Source organism: Pinus tabuliformis, chromosome 1_1 (genome assembly GCF_031772625.1).
Source record: "Pinus tabuliformis cultivar Carrire ecotype Pingquan chromosome 1_1, CPIR1, whole genome shotgun sequence".
NCBI lineage: Eukaryota > Viridiplantae > Streptophyta > Pinopsida > Pinales > Pinaceae > Pinus > Pinus tabuliformis.
The window spans coordinates 944,273,348-944,288,092 of NC_142297.1; the positions used below are offsets into that span (position 1 = coordinate 944,273,348).

A 14,745-nucleotide genomic window follows, 5' to 3' on the forward strand; every position below is an offset into this window, starting at 1 on the left:
TAAGGATAAACGGGTTTGTATCATATTTAAATTAAACATGTGAATAAGGCATGGATAACATGTATCATCATGGCCTCAACTTGCAACATATTATTTAAAACTGATTTGAAACCTTTTAAATAAGAAGTATTTAAAAAGATTAAATCAATTTATGTGTGCAAGATTCTCTGTCTAATCAAGTTAAATAAAAAATATTTCACATTCAACCAGTAAAACCTAAATAAATAAATATATAAAAAGAAAAATAAAGTAAATATTCTTATTTATGTGATTTCTTTATGAATTATTGCTAATAAAAAATCAACGTCATGCATTAATGTATTTAATTAACAACAAACTAAAGAAATCTTTCAATTTGTGCACTCCAGATAATATGCATATTGTGAACAATAAACAAATGAAGTAAATATTAAGTAAATTATGAATAAATCATGTCAATTCATAAATCGCCAGGTTAGATAAAAATATTAAAAATTAAATAAAAATAACAAACATAAATATAAAGAATGCACATAAATAAAGATAAATAAAATGAATTATTTATTAAAGATAACATAACTATACATCATAAGTTCTTCATGAATTCAGTTTGTAAAACATATATAGTAATATTTCTTCAAATTGTGAATTATTTTTTCTCATAGCCTCTCGCTTAATTATAACCCTCTCAAATGAGTAACAACGGTTTATATACATAAATTATCCATAATGGAAGCATAAATTATCCATAATGGAAGCATAATTGCTCACATCATTAAAATAAAATAAAAATTTATTTATGGAAACAGTGTCATAACGCGTGCCTTTTTAGCGTTAACTTTATTCATAATCCTATTATTTAATTAATTTCTCTCAAATATTTCACGTAACAAGTTTTAAAATATCCTTGTGCATTAAAAAAACATGAATTAGTTTTAATATATAATAAATAAATATTCACCTTAGGTAAACCTCTCTTTAGAAAATAATTTCACATGCCTTCATAAAATGAATTTCATTTTACTTTGAATAAAGCTTTGTGAAAATTTTCTAACTATATCAAAATATTAGGTTTTAAAATATGTTTAACATGAATTTACTTTCCAAAACCTTTAATATTGCATAAAATCAAGAATGTTAAAAATGCATTAAACTTGAGATTTGTTTTTCCTTTAAAGTGTTGATTCCATATCTTTGTAACAAATTTGCGGCAATGCAAATGAGTGATTAGATTTTAAACATGTGAAACCAATTTGAAATTTATTTCGTATTTTTTTAAATCATTAACCAGTGTCCTTCCATGTTTCTCCCCATCACAAATATTTTCCATGCACAACATGTCCATTTAGCCCTTAAAAGTAAACATTATGAGTTTAATATAAACTAAAATCTGAAATATATATACAGATTTAAAACTAAAATAAAAATGTACTTTTAAGTTTTAGATTTACATGTTAATATAAGTTTTAAATATTATTAACATAAGATTCGAATAAAACAATATATATTATATAAAATTTTAGTATTATATGAATAATATAATATATATAAATAGATATATATGTTTAGTTTCAAATTATTGGACTGAAGATGTTCCCTCTATGGAGTCGGTTGGGCAAACATTGTTCATCCCAACCAATTTCATCCCTCTAATTTTGTCCTCCTCCATCCATTTTTTTTTCAACATGTGGCAATAATATGCTATGTTTTTTGTTATGGCAGTGGGAATAGAGGAGGGTGATCTGCGAGGCATCACTTTAAGTCCTCCATTATCTGTTACTTGGAACCAGCTTAACCTGTATTCGCTGCCACCGGCCCCAAATTCCCAATTCCCGCCTACAAAAAATCGGCCCTCCACCCTTGGAAGCCGTCAACCCAGCGCCGTTCCAAAATCCCTACTCCCAAGCCTTCCAACAACTACAAATATCTTAAGAACCTATTTTATACAAAGATCAAACCCTCAACCTCGTCATCATCCATTCTTAGTGCCTTGTGATTCGGTCATCAATTGTGCTTCAGTTCAATTTTTGGTCCAGTCTCTAGATCCCAATCCAGACGACCCCATGTGTTACTCTATGGGTTTAATGGGTTTCATTAAAGAAGAATTAATTCTCTGCAACCTGTTGAGGGTTAATATCAAATTCTTGATAGTGTAAGAGATTAATAATAAAGACTCAAACTTGAGGATATTTAGGTCATAGGTTTGAAGCACAACTCTGAAGAGGTTCTCCGAAAGCTGATGGAGTAGAAATTTCATGTTCAAAGGTTTGGAGATAAGCTGTGGCAACATGAGCATATTCAATATGAGAAATAAGGTTGCTAACTACATCCATAAGGGGTTTGAAAGGTGTCGCTCTATAAATGTTACGGTTCCTTTTGTTTTGAATGTGCTTATGTGCATGAGGAGAGAAAAGTGATCGAAAGTTGGAATTTTTGGTCATTCCTACTTATTTTCCTCCCAATTTTCCTCCCATGAGAATCCCAATCCCTCTCCCTTTGAGATGAAGAAAAATTCTATAGAACAATGTCAGAAAACTCACTTTACAAAGAAATCTCAAATGAAATCCATGTTTCAGACCAACATTAAACAAGGTTTTCTTTCTTTATTTTATTAATTTCCACTTTGGGTTTTTTTTTTGGGTGGAAAGGGTTATTTGAGGGAGTTCATGAGAGTTTTGTTATCCACTGGTTTGGATTGGATTTTCTACAAGAAGGATATTTTTCTTTCATTTTTCATGTTTATGTTCTACACAATTTCATGGCTCGCAAAATCAATCACCATTTTATAATATTTGGATTTTTGTTCCATTTTAATAAATTGTGACATTGAATACCTATAGAACTTCAAGTTAATCCCTTTAATGTATCAAATATAATTGGAACAATTGAAACTGGTAAAACTTGAACCAAATTCATTCACTTATTGGAATTTTTGAATATCTGAAATGGAATAATGCACTTGATCTCTCAAAATTTGTGGTGTTTATCCTTTCTATCAAATAGTTTTCCAATATAGATCAAGGTCCCTATAGGCTCAACGATAAATGGTTTTTCTTTAATTAAAAAATGAAGCTACACAAATGATACTTTGGGAAAAAATGAAAAAAAATCACAAGTTTTTTTTAGTTGTTATCCTCGACTGCAGAGGACATATTTCATACTGAAATATGTCTTCCAAGGAATTCAACTCTTGTGAAAAAATCCCATATGTTTCTTTCCTATAGCTAACAATGGGAAATGTATTACATTATTCAACATGAGGTAAATTAAAGCAGAGGGGATGCAGAAAAAGAGATGAAATGCCAACTAATTGCAAGGCATATGTCCTCATATCCAAAAGCTCTGCAAGATTACACTCTTTCTATTCTTTCCACTTTAGCCTCCCCCGCTTTCATGAAAGAATGGATTTTAGGGTCAAAATAAATTCCCTTTTTCACTGCTCGAAAAGCCCAAAATTTGAAGAAAATACTGTTGGAAGTAGCTTGCACATAGTATAGTAGGTGAGCATATTCCATTATAGGGAAACCCCAAATTTGGATATTTGCAGTGTGTTTATTTTTTAGTGGTTGAGGATTCTTCTCAACACCAAACATTTACATTAAGGTCCATCACTTCAGTGATAGTTGAAGGGCCATCAATTGAGTTATTTTTGGAACCTTTTCAATTGAAATTGTGGGGCCATCATTGTAGATAATTTCCTTGAATTGGAATAAGTTATGAAACGTCGTTACCCATAGGCTCAATTTGTTGATTGTTAGGTTTACTCTCCTGCAAAACCATGGCAAGTGGATATTTATAAGAAATTTCTTGTGCATAGAAAATACCATGGCGATAAATAGAGGTATTCTTGCAATTTCCCTATAGCCCAAACTTGTAATATAGGCTTGTGAGATAAAGAAGAAGTTATGGAGAACAATATTAATTTTTGGAGTGTATGCTCGGTTTTTTCATGTGGTTTGCAATAAATGAACAGAGCCCAAGATCTTACTCAAGGGCATCAAATTTTAGAGTTGATGAAGAATAGCTTGAAAGATCCTCATAATTACATGGAAAAATGGGAAGACTTCACTGTTGCACCTTGCAATTGGGATGGAATTACATGCAACAATTCTATAGGTATGGTCACTCAAATCATACTTGAAACCAAATTTCTAAATGGTCCTTTTCCATCCAATATATGTGGTTTGAGAAACTTGAAGAAACTTCAATTGGGTGGTAATTTCCTTGAAGGGAATCTGCCATCGACCCTTATGAATTGCGAAAATCTTAAATACTTGAATCTTACCAACAATTCTTTGTCCGGTACTTTACCAGATTTCTCTCCATTGAAATCCCTCCAAATTCTAGATTTGAAAATCAACAACTTCACAGGTCCATTCCCTGCTTCTGTTGGAAATTTACCAGAGTTAACCTCTATGAGCCTAGCAAACAATCCATTCAGTCTAGGAAATATACTTGAATAACTCAAGAAATTGAAAAAGCTCAATTTGCTTTACCTAGCATCCTACAATTTAGAAGGAGAAATTCCGAGCTTTATTTTAAATTTTGAATATCTGGGCCAACTAGATCTCTCTACCAATAACCTCTATGGATATATTCCAAAGAGGAATTTCCAAACTCAGTAAACTCTACCAACTCGAGCTCTACAACAACAATCTTAGTGGAAATATACCTCAAGAGTTGGGTAATCTTACATTTCTGCAATATTTTGATGCATCAAAGAACATGCTTAGTGGAAACATTCTAGAGGAGGTTGGAAATTTAAGAAACCTCGTTTCCTTTCAGCTCTACATGAACCAACTGTCAGGTCAAATTCCTGAAAGCTTTGGGGAATTCCCATATCTTGTAAGTTTGTCACTGTATCAGAACAATTTCACAGGCCAACTACCACAGAAGCTTGGCAGTCTATCCAAGTTTAACATGCTCGATGTTTCTCAAAACTAGTTCAATAGCACGATACCAAAAGATATGTGCAGAGGAGGAACTTTGCAAAATTTTTTGGTTGTCAATTTTTTCTTTTTTAGGAGAGCTTCCAGAAACTTATAGAGATTGCAAAAATATGGTTTTATTTACAGTAAAAAAAATAATCTGAGTGGTCCAGTGCCCAAAGGAATTTGGGGACTGCCAAATGTTAAAATTATTGATTTAAGCTTCAATAATTTTGTTGGTGAAATTGGTTCCGAGATCGCAAATGTGAAGGAATTATCAGAGTTGTATATTCAGAATAATCAATTCTCTGGGATTCTGGTACCAGAGATTGGCATGGCAAAGCTATTGGTCAAACTTGAAGCAAACAATAATCACTTTACAGGTCTAATACCAAAGGAAATTGGCAACTTGAGGCAGTTGAATAATCTATATTTGCAGAACAACATGTTTGAGGGATCCATACCAGATGAAGTTGGTTCTTGTACTTCTTTGGTTGTTGTTAATCTTGCAGAAAATTATTTGCAAGGATCAATTCCAGAGTCACTGGGATATATTGTTGATCTGAACTCCTTAAATCTTTCAAACAACAAACTATCTAGTTCAATTCCAAGCAGTCTTGGTGCACTAAAGCTCAGTTTTCTTGATCTTTCCAATAACGAGTTAAGTGGGGCTGTTCCAGATTCACTCATTAATGAGGTAAACATACATAGCTTTTCGGGAAATCCAGGGCTCTGTGCTAACAGCTCTGGAAATGATAATGATAATAATGACAATATACTTGAGGCTTGCTCTGATTCTCATAATGGGAAAGAAGCCAGACAAATGGGAATTATCTTTGGGCTCATTGTTGGCACATCAGTGTTATTACTTGTGATTGGATTGATACATTTTCAATGAAGATATCATCAAAATCAACTTGACTTGATGGATGAAAGGGATAATTCTTCTTGGACCTTTAAATCTTTTCAGAATTTAAGCTTCTCTGAGGAAGAGATTTGCAAAGCTCTATTAGATGAAGACAATGTCATAGGAAGTGGTGGATCAGGCAAGGTGTATTGTGTCATGTTGCAGAAAAATGAAACTGTAGTAACAAAGCGAATATGGACAATGAACATCAACATAAATGAGAAAAATGGATTGAACAAGTTGATAAAAATAGAGGTGGACATTTTGGGAACAATTCGACATAAAAATATAGTGAAGATTTATTATTATTTGTCAAATGATAATTCAAATCTATTGGTCTATGAATACATGCCAAATAGAAACTTATTTTATGTCTTTCACAAAATAATGAGAAGGAATTAAAGAGAAGATTTCATTAGGGGTAACTCATGGATTAGCATATCATCTTCATGATTTCTTACTTGCAATTATTCACAGAGATCTAAAATATTCCAATATTTTGTTGGATAAATTGTTGGGTGTGTGTTATATTCTTTCTAAAACTAGCCCCACGCGCAAAGCCAAAGGGTTAGATGGGGGTGGCCAACCCCCCCTTCATTGCATCGGGCACAACAGGGGGGTCACAGGGGGGACGGAAGCCCCCTGTTAGGGGGTTGGCAGGGGGGTAGTAGCCTTCCTACACAAGGTCTAGGGCAATGCCCCAGGAAAAAAAATTTGGACCCTATATTAGCTGGGTGGACCTACCTACGGTTTTGTGCGTGGTTTCACACATGGTTTTGGGCATGATGGTTTTCTTCCCATGGTATTTTGTAGATCCAGTCAAGAAAACTACAATTAGGTTCTAATCCATGGTTAATGGATTGGGCCTTATGGATGCTTTGACATGTATATATATTTATTGTAACATTGAAAGGAATATAATGAAAAGTCAATCTAGTAGTCCCAGTTTTTGGATCTAGGGGAAATCTCTGTGTATTTGTTTTTTGTTTCTCATTCGTTTTTTGTTTCTCACCATTGTATATTTTCTATTTTGAAGATTTCGTTTATAGATAAATTATGTATAGGGTTAAAACCTACATAATTTTTATGAGTCAAATATCGTTGATTTTGAGATTGTAAAAATTTTTCAAAGTTGTGGAGGAAAGGATTCTACAGTAGCTTTTGTAGGCACCCATGGCTACATTACTCATGGTATGTTCATCTTAATACTATATGATCCATATTAACATGGATTTTATCTTGAGTTTTGTGATGCGATGATCTTTGAATTGCTCCTAATGCAAACAATCATATTAACAAGCAATCTTCTAGTTAAAATAAGGAACATCTTAAAATAAAATGTTTGTTCTTGGATTGTATTTCTAAATATATTTATCATATTGTAGTGTGCAGAGGAAATTTAGTGCTAATGTTAGCTTGTGTTCTACACACGAAAATGATTCAATGATCATAAGCGATGCTTATTATGATTTTCCCTTTAAAAATAATTATGCATGCGGTTTGATACACGTTTTCTATTAATTATAGGAGTCTCGGTATTTTTTTGAATAATTTTACTTCCAAAGTAAGTCTCCTTCATAGATTCCAGAATTTAGATTAAAGTAGGTTATCTGCCTTTTTTTTTTATCTCAAATCACGCTGTTGAATACAATTATTTAGAAGCAAAGAATTAACAATAATGTCCAGATGGGTTTCACGAGCACTTGAAGATGCATTGAATGGGATGATGCATTGAAGGGGATGATGCAATGCCTCTTTCCCATCCTTGAGTTTCAGTCTCGGCCTATGATACCAGAAATGAGAAGGGAAACGAAATAAGAAATGATAATAGGACGAGAAACAAAGTTTGGAGCTTTTGCATTTAAAAAATAAGGAGCGAGAAAGAAACAAGAAAAATATGAAAAAAACAAGTGTAATTGTTTTGAAGTAAAGTTCAGCCTAAAGAGCGATTACACTAAATTTTATGGAAGACTACAAATTAGAACAAAATATTTGTAAATAAAATCTAAAACCTAATTAGAATACACAATCTCAATATAACATTAACCACTTATAACAATATTTTAATAATAAAAATTTGAAAATATTAAATAGAATTTAAAAATATACCATTTCAACATAACCTTAACCACTTTTAATAGGATGCAAATAATAAACTATATGAAAATATTTGATTGTTCTGGAAATAACATTTTCTATTGTTCTCAATGTCCAAATAATAAATGATTTAAAAATATTTGATTTTTCTCACAATGCTTTGGCACGAGAAGAAGCTTCTCTAATAGAACTTTGCGGTGTTACTCCTTTTAAAGAAAGAATTTCTTAGCAAGTGTCCATACAAGGTTTGTACAGTTTGGTTTCATATCCTCCAGATGCTAGTCACATGGATGATAGTTCAAAGGGATCTTTACTCCAGGCCAACGAGTGCAAGGTCACAATTTTGAATCCCAATCACTGGATCTCCTAGTGGTAAGAGGAACAATGCTTAGATCAATTTGTTATGGTAGGAGTGGCCACTCTAATGATGGTGAGTGATCATGGGCTAATGGTATGAAAGAGCGTTATCCATATTAAGACCCAAAATCTATCCTGTATTCCAAATAATTGATTATGTTTAGCATTGAACCATCCTCACATAGGACAGGTGTAAAAAATGGTGTTTCTCGTGTCGTCCTGTTTCTCGTGTCATCCTGTTTCTAGTGCATTTTTTTCCAGTAACTATGCCTCTCATCTCGTTTCTGGAAAATAGAGGTATCAGTAGAACTACTCTATCTTCGCCAACTTTCTCTTTCTCTATTGCTTCCACTTCTCCCAAAATAGTCTTTGTAGATCCTGCCATTACAACATAAGTTCTTGCTCTGTCTTTTACTACACAGTGTGGTGAACACTCCCCCATGTCCTCACAGTCTTACAAAACAAGAGATACTTCTTACACCTTGACAGAGCAGTAAATGAATTGAAATGAATTTTTCCTGAGATGATGGGCTGCTCAATCACTGGAGATGGTGATGACAGTGAGGATGATGTTTTGGGTATGTTGTTCAATGTGTTACAGTCACCTATTGCTACCATTGCAAATTCTACTATAGTTGTGGTTGCAGTTAGAGTATTCATTTATAGTATATACTAATTATGAGAACTTGTACATAACAACTCTATGCGTAGAGGTATGTCATACATCTTTGTAATTCCATGGGGGCTTCACCCAATGAACCTCTCACCTATCACGTGAGTTCATTGCATATTAAACAATACCCTTAATTTGACAACATATTGGAAAATACCCCTAAAAATCACATTATTTAACCCCCTACCAATATGAACCCAATACAACTTTATAATTTAAAAAATCCCTACTTCCACTAGATTTTGTAGGTATGAATTTTTTCATTAACATTTTTTATACCCCTTTATGTTTTTCATTAACTTAGAGCTCCATTTTATATACATGTCAATATAAAAACCCTTTACCCACTATATATCTCCCAATATATTATGATTTTTTTTTCCTCAATATATTTCCCCCAATATGAATCTGCATGGTATGGTATTTCTCCCTTAGTGAAGCCTTTATGTGTAATTCACTACGCAAACACCCTCCGAGATGTATTTAAATGAGACCATTTATGGTTGAAACCAATCGGGGAGAGAAAAATCTTGAAACTAGTTAATGGAAGAAACAATACCGACCTACAAAACTAACTAAAATTACTCTAGTGAAATCGTACCAGTGAAAGACATAGACCCAATTACATGGCCAACACACCAAGCAGAAAAACTTCAACAGGGTCTCGACAGGGCAACATAGCTATGATCCATCCAACAACAACATTAGCAACACCCCAAATAATTCCTACCCACCATAAAAGAGAGAAACAAAACATAAGAGGGTGGTTTTATCCACATTGGGAATCCTATAAGATAAATACCATCCTTGGTCACACATTTTAGGAAAAACTAGCATAAATCATAGGAAGCCCAGAAACATTAATCAAATAGGGATTATGTCATTTTTTTTCTTCTAGCTTTTAGTTTTTTAGAATGACTTAAGATTTAAATATATTTTTATTGGTTTAGAAGAAAATATATTAATGGATGTGTTATCCTTCAATAAAATATTTCCTTATTCAGGTCTTTCAGTTCCTATGACAAGGACTTGGACTTGTAGTTGTATCTATGATTTGTTTTTCAATATGAATATCTCTAATAATGATAACCACACAATTCACTTTGCAGGATAATTTTTACTACCAAAGCATGATTCAGACACATGTGAACTTGGAAATGGTGAGGTCAAGGATGGAGGAAGGCTCTTACTATATTTGTGTAGATTTTTTCAAAGATCTACTTCTAGTGTTCAAAAAATGCACTCATTTATTATCCAAGGAAATCACTCAGGTTTTCTGCAGCGTATGGACTCTGTGATTTAGCCACCAAGGAGATGAAAAACATATTTCAAATAGATGTCCTACTTAAACAAGAAGATCGCTCCATGAGAAAGGGAGAGCCAAGGAAGCTTTTAGAATTTTCCTTGTCATTTAAGACTAATCCTACTCCATTTGTTCCTAGTGGAAAGAGAAATTCAAAGACATATCATGTTGAATATCAGATGGGTGGTTAAAAAGGTGCACAACCAACCTTTGAACAATCTTCTCCTTGTGTCATTGAACTTTCAATTGCATTAACTCGATAAGGTGAAAACAAAAAGGACAATGAAAGAAAAGAGGAAAAAATTAAGGAAAATAATTTTGGTGAACAAAAAGTGGTTGAAACTTTTGTAGCTCCATCTATGACCCAGATTCTGGAGAAGTAGCAATAACACAAAAACGATGTTTCCAAGCCAAGAAGAACTGTTAACTCATCTGCGATAAATGTCATAGAATAGAGAAAACTAGAAAAAAATGTTTTGGAATGAAAGGAAAGAATAAGGGATACATGATATATTAAGGAACCAATCATGAACTCTCTTAACAACCATAAAACAAGGAAAAGTACAATCAACACTAAAATTGAATTAAAAAAGGGTTCAAGCAGCATGAATGATGTGGAAAAGAATTCAGGTGATCTTCTTGCACCTTTGAAGAGTTCTACCCACATTTTGGAGACAAACAAAATCTCGAGCACCATTGCCAATCCAATTAAGAGCTTGAACGCAACTGAGTAAGAAAGGAGCTCAAGGAACACTCTTTGACAAATTTGAATCTTCCTCTAAAACAATGGTTATCATCTACTGCTACCACCACCACCACCTAGGTAGAGCCTCTCTTAAAATGAGGAGTTGGAAGGCCAACAAAGCATGCTAAGAAAGCATATAAACAACAAAAATCTCAAGAACTGGGACACAAGCAACAAGCACCTGAACTAAAAGTCCCAGTATTTGAGCTATTACTTCCAAAACCAGCAAAAAGGTTTCGAAGTTGATCATGGTGACCCTTTGAATTTAAGAGAAGGTAGTGGTACTGGGAATCTTTTGATGACCATCTAGCTAGCATGTTTTTGCAAATGCATATAGGATGACTATTTGGTTCACTCATTTAATTCTTGTGAGGATTGAATTGTTACCACAGTATCAAGATTCAAGCACAACAACAAGGATAATTTTAGGGGCGAATGTTCGCCCTTTGGCGAAATTAAGGGGTTTTAAATTTTTAGTGGGCGAATATTTTGTATCATAATACATTTTTACAAATCACCTCAAATAGCCCACCTTATTTTAAGGGAGAGGGTAAAAAAGGTAAATTTAGCCCTTGAAATTAGGACTTACAAACTTCCATTCGCCCATTTTCAAGAATAGGTTTTATTTAAGTGAATCCATTCGCCCATTTTCAAGAATAGGTTTTATTTAAGTGAATCCATTCACCCATTTTCAAGAATAGGTTTTATTTAAGTGAATCCTATGGGCCAAATACCATATTTATAAAAGAGGTATGGTAAATTAATAAAAATATAAATAAATGAGAGGTATGGTAAATAAATAAAACATTTTTTATATTTACTCCATAAGTCACCTTATATACATGTAAGGGTGTAAACAAATAAAAATATAAGTAAAGTGGAGGTATGGTAAATAAATAAAACGTATTTTTATACTTACTCAAAAGGTATGGTAAATAAATAAAAATATATAAATAAACTAGACGTATCGTAAAACCTCTTTTTATATTTAGTCCATAACCCTCGTTCTATTTATGAAGGCTCAAGAAAGAGGTTTTATTTAAGTGAATCCTATGGGCCAAATACCATATTTGTAAAAGAGGTATGGTAAATTAATAAAAATATAAATAAACAAGAGGTATGGTAAACAAATAAAACATTTTTTTATATTTACTCCATAAGTCACCTTATATCTACGAACACTCAAAAAATGGGTTATATTTAGGTGAAACCTACGGCCAAAATACTATGGGACAAATACCATGGACTAGATTGTTATTAATACCATGCAAAAAAACCATTATTAATCCTAATATTAGAATTAATAAAAATAAAAATGGCACATGTTATTGACCCATGGTATTCACCAAAATGGCACATGGTATTGACCCATGGTATTCACCAAAATGGCACATGGTATTGACCCATTGTATTCACGTGGAATGTAGCCTATTTAAATGGGGGAATTAAACCAGCATGTAGCCTATGCTAAGATTCACTAGGACTTTACAAAGTTTTATTATTTAGTGAAAGACTCGCCAAGATCTTACAAGATTTTATAATTGAGTAAAATATTCGCCATGCCTGGTGAGAGATTCGTCAAAAAATTATATATACATATCATATTATTGATAAAATCGCCTTCCATTTTTCCTATATACGATGGAGATTCGCCCGTTTATTATATTTATAAATTTAGGGGGGTTCTTAAAATTTTCCCTATACAACAACATGAGCATTATGGTCAATTCTTACAACTTAGTTATTTGTTTCGAAAGTTAGTCACTATTGAAGGTGGGAGAATCCTTACAAATCGATTTTCTGTAGGCATGCCTCGTGTACATAGTAAGATGTAGTGCTAGTGATTTAGTGTCCTAATTATAATATATTTTGCAGAAACATGGTCAATCCGTCACTAGTTTTTGATGCCTATGGAAATGGAAAGGTAGAGTGTGTAGATTCATACTCAATTTTATAGTTGGAAAAGTATGGATCACATCAAATTTTTATTTAGATGTTATTTTATTCACTATGATTATGTTTATTTTTATTTTTTATAAATATGTTTATTTTTTCATGAAAAATATTTGTATATTTTGTATAAAGAAAGTATGTCTATTCATGATAAATTCAACATATCACATGCAAAAATTAATAATGTTGGTTAAATTAGCATATCACATGCGAGTATTGAGGGTCTTGGTTATGGGTGTTGTAAATAGATGAAGGGAGTTGGTCAAGGCAAAGGATAATTTCTATAATTATTCACTATGGCATTTCTAGAGGAGTGGTGGTTGGTTGGCATTATCTTTCTCAAATTAATGTTATATATATATATATATATATATATATATATATATATATAGTAATTAGAAAATTTATATAAAATAAAAATATGTTGTTAGAATATACAAGTGAATTACAATGAAAAATAATTTGTTTGTTTAAAGTTTGAAAATATTTAGTTTTTTAAGATGATATTCTCAAATCGTCTATTCTTTTATTGTACCTTTGCACTTTTAAAGACAATAACTTCATGGAGATTAAGTATTCCCATTTTTCCACTCCTCTAACAATTGTGTTTTGTGTTTTGTATTGAAATTAAAATTAACTAGCAATTGCACCACACATTGCAAAGGAAACGTCGTATGGCTCGTCTTTCTGTCTTTGTCACGAGTTTCATCTTCTTAATTGTTAGGGTTTGAAATGTAATTAGATTTTGTGGATAACCCTATTATGGCTTGTGCACATAAAATAACATGCATTGATTTGAATGGCCTCTCGAAGACTCTTATTCATACCAAATGTTAACAAACTTTTACGAGAAAAATAAAAGTTTAAACCAATTGTTATGATAATATGTTACTCCTCGTGAGGTTATATTTTTAATGTCCATCATCTCAGGTAAATTGCTATTCCATCCTTGAAATAATGTTTTATCAAAGATTTATGAGTGGGTCATTTCAGTTGAGGAAGAAGCGAAACAATTTTACCAAACAATACCAACATGTCTATTTCCCAAATATAATTTCCATTTAGATCGTAGCAAATCAGTAGTTAACTTAACACTCGAAAATAGGAGTAGAAATCAACGTCTACAAAAATCAATGCATCTAGTGCAAGAAATTAAATATGATTAGAAATCAATATCTACACCGAAACCAACGCATCCAGTGAAAACAATCAAATAGGAGTAGAAATCAACATCTACATTGAAATCAATGAATCTAGTGTAAGGTATTAAATAATATTAGAAATCAACACCTACACTAAAATCAATGCATCTAGTGCAAGTGATCAAACAGGATTAGAAATAAATATATAAACTAAAACCAATGCATCCAGTGCAAGCAATCAAATTGGAGTAGAAATCAACATCTACAATAAAATCAATGCATCTAGTGTAAGGTATTAAATAAGACTATAAATTGACATTTACCTTGAAATCAATGTATTTAGTGCAAACAATAAAATAGAATAAGAAATCAACAACTACACTGAAATCAATACACCTATTTTAGTGAAAAAACAAAATATTCATGAGACAGAAGTGTGGAGATCATTCATCTGGTTTGGCAGGGGAAAAATAAACTCTATTCTCAAACACTGTGAATGGAATAAACCGTCCATAAATTGGCCACCTGCGATTGAAGTGCTGAAGAACTTGAGAGGAGTCCTTCGTCAAGGAATCCAACTTGTATAATAATTTGACGACTTCCTGAAGGAATCCTTGTATAATAACTTACTGTATAAGACAATGTCAACTCCAACTCTGAT

General features: G+C 32.4%; 1 pseudogene; it reads left to right on the forward strand.

The window, feature by feature from the left end:
* The first annotated feature begins 3,944 nt into the window (after window positions 1-3,944).
* LOC149217594 (uncharacterized) lies at window positions 3,945-6,463 on the forward strand (annotated as a pseudogene).
* Window positions 6,464-14,745: the final 8,282 nt, after the last annotated feature.